Here is a 6649-nt window from a genome sequence, read left to right as displayed (position 1 = left end):
GGCTCCTGCAGAGTCCTCTGCTGGATGCCCTTCTTCTTCAAGTTCTTTGTCTGGTAATACCTTCTGGGTGTGGCCAGCGTGGATCCACTGGGGAATACCTGCGACCATCACTGCAGTGGTTGTTACCAGGATTACTTGGCGTTTTTTTCCCCACCTTGGTGCCAGACAGCTTGATCGAGTGTGCTTCTTTATTTTTACCCAGTCTCCTGGAACCAAGTTGTGGAGAGGAGTCGTTGGATTGAGGATGCCGTCGTCTCCAATCTGGCGAGAGATAGAACGCACTTGGTCACCCAATCTTCTGCAGTATTCAAGCACTAAATCATCAGTAATACTCAACAGTTTGCTTCCTGGCACCCATGCTTGTCTCATCACTCTTCCCATAATGATTTCATGGGGACTTAGGCCTGTCTTGCGGTCAGGAACACTTCTCAGTCCCATCAGGACCAGGGGCAGGGCCTTCACCCAGGTCATGCCAGTTGCATCAGTCAGCTTTGCTAGTCTGTTTTTGATAGTTCCATTTACTTGTTCCACTACTCCAGAAGCCTCTGGATGATATGCACAGTGAAGTTTCTGTCTTATTCCAAAGGCCTTACAGAGTTCAGCCAGTATTTCATTCTGAAAATGTCCACCCTTATCTGATTCAATAATGAATGGCACCCCGAATCTAGGTATCAGTTCTTTTAGTAAACACTTCGCTACTGTCAGTGCGTCACTTTGGGGAGTAGGGTAAGCTTCTACCCATTTTGAAAATACGCAAACAATGACAAGTACATATCGCTTCCCTTCACAACGGGGCATGGTGATGAAATCAATCTGTATCCTTACAAAGGGACCCCCTGATCTCCCAATTTTGCTCAGTTCAACCATTGTCCTCTTGCCTGGGTTCATCTGTTGACATGACAGGCACCTCTGGCAGAGGGACTCTGCTACTTTCCTGAACTTCTTACTGTACCAAGTCTGTTGAAATACCAGAATCATGGCATCCCTACCAATGTGTGATCCTTCGTGTATTAATCTTGCCATTGTGCCAAGCAAGTGTCGGGGTAACACAGGCATACCAGTTGGGCCCAAAATGACACCATCCACACGTCTCGGTCTGCACCCATCCTCCTTCCATTTCTCTCTTTCTTGCCAAGGGGCCGACTCCTGCCACTCTCTCACTTCATCCCAAGTAGGCACTTCCTCAAACACTTGAAGTTGGCAGCTGGCTCCGATCCCCCCTCGTTTAGGATTAACGATATAGTGATCTCTGGCGCACCATTGGGCCACTCGATCAGCATAATCGTTTCCCATTGATACTTTGTCCATGCTCTTCTTATGAGCAACGCATTTTACCACTGCCAGTTCCTTGGGTAACTGGATGGCCTCTAAAAGGTCATGAACAACTTTTCCATTTCGAATGGGAGTACCTGAGGAAGTCAGGAATTCCCTCTGTAGCCACAATTGGCCAAAGTCATGCACAACTCCATAACAGTACTGACTGTCAGTATACACTGTTATGCGTAGGTTCTTCCCAATTTTGCAAGCTTTTATCATAGCAATCAATTCGGCTACTTGTGCAGACTTGATGTTATATAGGTAACCTGCTTCTTCAATTTTTGTTAAAGAGACTACTGCATAAGCAGCACTCAGGCCTCCTAGTTCATGTCTTAGACAGGAACCATCTACAAACAGTTCTTTATCATGCTCAGGCAATGGCGTTTCTTTTATGTCTGGGCGTGGTTTGGTGCTGAACTCTGTCAGATCAATGCAGTCATGTTCATCATCATCCCCACCTTCCATTTCCAGGGGGTCGGGGAGTAAAGTGGCAGGGTTCAGAATACCGCACCTAACAATGCTTACATTTGCTGCACCCACAAGAATCCTCTCGTATTTAGTCATCCGACTAGGGGTGAGATACTGCGTTTTAGTTCTAGTCAATAAAATTACCACTCCATGTGAAACATACACAGTCACAGGATGTCCCATGACAATGGACTCACTCTGTTCTAAACTTGCGCAGGTAGCAGCTACTGCTTTCAGACAGCCTGGTAACCCAGCAGCTACTGGGTCCAAGGTGGCAGAGAAATAGGCCACAGGCCTTCTGGTCGTGCCATGTTCTTGAGTCAGGACTGACAAGGCGCAATTATCACGAGTGTCACAGAATAGGGCAAACTCTTTGGAATAATCTGGCATTCCTAACGCAGGTGCTGTACACAGACAATTTTTCAGTCTTGTGAAGGCCATTAAGCTTTCATCGTCCCATTCTACAATGTCTGGCATTCCTCTCGTGGTCATTTTTATCAAAGGCCTGGCTAAGACTGCAAATCCCAGAATCCATTGCCTGCAGTACCCTAGTACACCCAGGAACATTCTGATTTCTTTTTGAGTACGGGGCAGCTGCATCTTTTGAATTATTCTCACTCTTTCTGATGTGACTTTTCTGACACCCTTTTCTATCTGGTGTCCTAGATATTTCACTGATTTGGCACAGAACTGTAGTTTGTCAGGGGCCACTTTATGCCCTTTCTCACACAGATGATTTAGTAGGGCAATGGTGTCAACTACACAGTCCCTATGACTTTTAGACGCCAATAGAAAGTCGTCTATATACTGCACTAAGACAGAGTTCCCAGGTAAGGTCAAAGTCTCTAGACATTTCTTCAAGATCTGATTAAAGATAGAGGGGCTCTCTGTATACCCCTGAGGGACCCGATTCCAGCAATACACGTGACCTTCGAAGGCAAATGAGAAAAGAAATTTGCTGTCGGGGTGCAGGGGTATCGAAAAGAATGCATGACACAAATCAATCACAGTGAACCACTCAGCATCCCAAGGAATCTGGTACAATATCACTGCTGGGTTCGGGACAATAGGGCAGCAAGGAACTACAATTTTGTTTACCTTTCTCAGGTCTTGCACTACCCTATACTTGCCACTAGGCTTCTTGATACCCATAATCGGTGAGTTACATGGGCTACTCATCACTTCCTGTATGATGTTTCCTTCTAATAATTTTTGTATTTCCAGAGTGACACCGGCTTTCACTTCAGCATTCATTCGGTAGGGCTTAGTGTTAGGATATACTGCATTGTCCTTGATGGCTATCTGTATGGGGTCCACATCTTTCATTAATCCCACATCTTTTCCAGTGAAATCCCACACCTCTGGCTTTACTGCTTCCTGGAGTTCTTGGGGCAAGTCCTGTAGGGTCAATCTTTTAATTTCTGAGTCAGGTCTGAGTAACAATAGTTTATAAATGCCATCTTCATCTGGGCTCTGAATTTCAACACCCTTTGGTGTGCAAAAGATGGTACAGTTCATTTTGCACAGCAAATCACGACCCAGTAGATTCACTGGACTGGTGTCACAGACGACAAACCTATGCATCTGTTTAAAATTTCCAATTGAAATCTCCATTGGTTCGGTAACAGGAGTACTAATCAATTGATTAGATACACCCACTACTTGGATATTTTCTCCCGAGAGGGGTAGGTTTGGAACGTCCACTGTTCTTACAGTAGAACGGGTAGTGCCAGTGTCCAACAGAAAGGTGACATCATTTCCGTCAACCTTTCCTTCAATGTATGGTCCAGACTGGTCTACCGGCAAGGAAGCGCCAAGTACGCACTCCTCGTCCTCCCCTCTCAGGCCCCGTCAGTACTGATCATTACAAAGGAAGGTATCATTCAGCAGATACTGCGAAGTTGCTGTATTTCTGTTCTCACCGCTTTCCCAAACTTCTATCTCCTCACCCTCTGCCTGTTTTCCCCTGTATACCTGCTTTGGCGCCCGAGGCACCTGTACTGTTTTTACCTGTGGTTGCGTTTTTCTTGGTCTTTCTTTCTGCGTCTGTGGAGTTAAATCAGGTGTTTTGGGGTTATCATCGGCCAAATAGGGACACTCGTTTCGCCAGTGTCCAATTTCGCCGCACTGATGGCAGGGAAATTTCTTCATAGCCTCTTCCCTGCTAAATTTGGGCCGGGGCTTTCCTCCACCCCCTCCCCCAGGACTTTTGTTCTCAGCATTTTTAACCATGTTACTCAACTGTTTTTCCTGCTGTTCTGCGAGCTTTACTTGAGCCCACATCACCTTTTCCTTAAGGGCCTTTTTCTTTTCTGCCATCTCGTCCTCGCAGTACTTAGCGTACCGCAGGACCTCATCCATTTTTTTTGTATGCCAACAGATTTTATTATCTTTTATCCACTGACAAATTTCAGGTCTTAAACCATTTACAAACCTGTAAATAAAGTGCGTCATGTCTTTCAAATCGATGTTATCAATACCACTGTATGTTTTGAATACCTGCAATAACCTCTCATAGAAGGAGTGCACTGTCTCGTCCCTTTCCTGTGTTGTTCTATCTATTTTTGTCCAATCAGTTTCCTTTGCGGGCACCTTTTCTTTCAAATGCTGAATTACCTGCTCATATTTTCGCATGACATCCTTTGATGGTTCCCCTGTTTCCTTATTTCTTGGGTACTCTTCACTAGGCCAGTCTATGGCTATTTTACACTGGGTCCATAAATCTACCGGAACCACAATGTCGAAAAACCCATCCAGGTCTTTCCACAGACACTTCTGTACCTTCACGAACCTTTCCACCTGCCTGTACCAGTCTACTGGTTTCTCTCGTAATTTTGGAAAATCGTTCGTAAAGGACACAATATCCTGTCTGGACCAGGGGACATGCACATATTTCCCTCCAGGTACTTCGCGCATGGGGCATAACTGCTCAGGTTTTTCTACCTCCCATAAAGCATACTCAGGAGTCACTTGTCGGGAGCGAGCCTCTTCCCTCTTTTTCGCCCACCTGCTTCTCCATCTTTCCACGTCTCCCCATTTTTGCAGTACCCCCAATAATTCTTTAATCTGCAACTTTTTCCCTGCCACATTCAGGTGCTCTATATCTTTGTCTGAGAAGTCTGCTCTGTACGGTTTTTGCAAGGGCTTGGATTTTGAGATATCTACCCCCATACTAGCTGCGGTGTCTGTCAGTTTTTCGTGGAGCACTCTGGTGTTCCTTGTAAAACTTTTACACATAAACGACAACTCTTCTTCAGAGTAGGTATTTAATCGATCCAACCCCACATTTCCTGCCATTAATTCTTCTATTTCTACCCTCAGCTTGTAAAGGTCTAAAGGTTTCGTTTGCGGAGTCTGTTTCTCTAATTCGCGACTCCAACTCTCGATTTCATCCGGAGTTACCAGAGAGACACTCCTAGTACCTGTTGCTGACTCTAATTTAATTTCTTTCGCATTAAAAGGGTTATGCCTCTGCTGCATTCCCCTCCCGGTCGGTTTGTTTGGTAAGTCCATGAACGCAACTTCAGACTCACACTCACTGGACTGATCGTCTATGATTATCGGTTCCTGTCTCGGGGGTGCCATGACTGGGGTCATGACTGGAGTAATCGGATTTCCCTGACCATTTCCGTATAACGGAACCACTGGTCCAATAGTTACTGGAAGAGTCAATGCCTCAGGACTGGTATTTAACTGGGAGATTTTCTGAATTATTTCTGTCCTTTGTCTAGCTAGAGCCTCTTGCTCTTTTTCCACTAGTATCCTCCTTAAAGTCGTATCATGTAATATCTGTGGGGTCAATGGAGGAGTAAAACTCGGGGCAGTAGGATGCGTTTCACTTGGTCCCCCACCATAATTTGGTTTCGGGAATAAAGTTCCAGTGTTAAAGGACCTGCGCTCTTCCTCATATGGAGGTTGAACAAAAGGCAGTCCTGAATTCGATGGTTTCTCTTTGTTTTCATACAGGGGTCTGGGAAAGAAAATTTTCGTACGTGAATATTTTTCTTCCTGACTTGCGGGCACTTTGGGATATATATCCCTTGTTTCCGCCGGTTCGGGTTTCTCAAAATAGGGCAATACTTGACCACCCCCTCCCAGTCCTAGGGATCTGTCTTCTTCCTTGAGGAAGTGGCGTCGGGGAGCATCTCCTACACTGGAAGGTCGGGTTCCCTCATTATAAGGTGGCGGACTTCTGGTACAGATGCCATCTATCAATTCATCATCTGACTCCCCAGGGCCCCCCCAATGCTTACACTTTTCGGTACTTTTCTCACCCGCTGCAGGGTTATGACAGGCTGGCATCATGGGAAACAGACCCTCAACAATCATGCTCTGCCTCCACTGTTTCATCCTTTTATCCCTGGACTCCTGTTTCAGCCTGTGGTACCACTTGGTCAAACCCTTGTCCATTCGGGGTCTTTCTCTTTCAAAAGCCTCAATCTCCCATTCCTCTAATGCCTCATACTGCGTTAGTCTCGGTCTGGGATGCAGTTCATTCATCCGAGTTCTTAAATTAAATAAGATCCTACCATTAAAAGTACCATCTAACGGAAAAGCCAATACTCCGTCATCTTTTGTGTACTTCACCCAATTCTCCAACCACACACAGGTATTGTACCATCGGTCAAACATCATGAATGAGGCAGGAGTATTGGGTGGTGGGACAAGAACACCTTCTCTAGATTTAATCGGTTTGTCCGTTTTAAAATAATTTTTCACCTTACTTACAAGGGACATTTTTCTCTTGCTTCCGTACATAATATCGTATCTATTAGTCTTCCACTGATCCCTTTCAAACCCTAGGTGCCTTGGATCAGGTCGAGTTCCTGTAGTCTGCGAGTGCCACATACGACTTCTACGCTAA

This window comes from Lissotriton helveticus, chromosome 4_1, assembly GCF_964261635.1.
Source record: "Lissotriton helveticus chromosome 4_1, aLisHel1.1, whole genome shotgun sequence".
Lineage (NCBI taxonomy): Eukaryota > Metazoa > Chordata > Amphibia > Caudata > Salamandridae > Lissotriton > Lissotriton helveticus.
Note: the sequence above shows the minus strand (reverse complement) of the source record.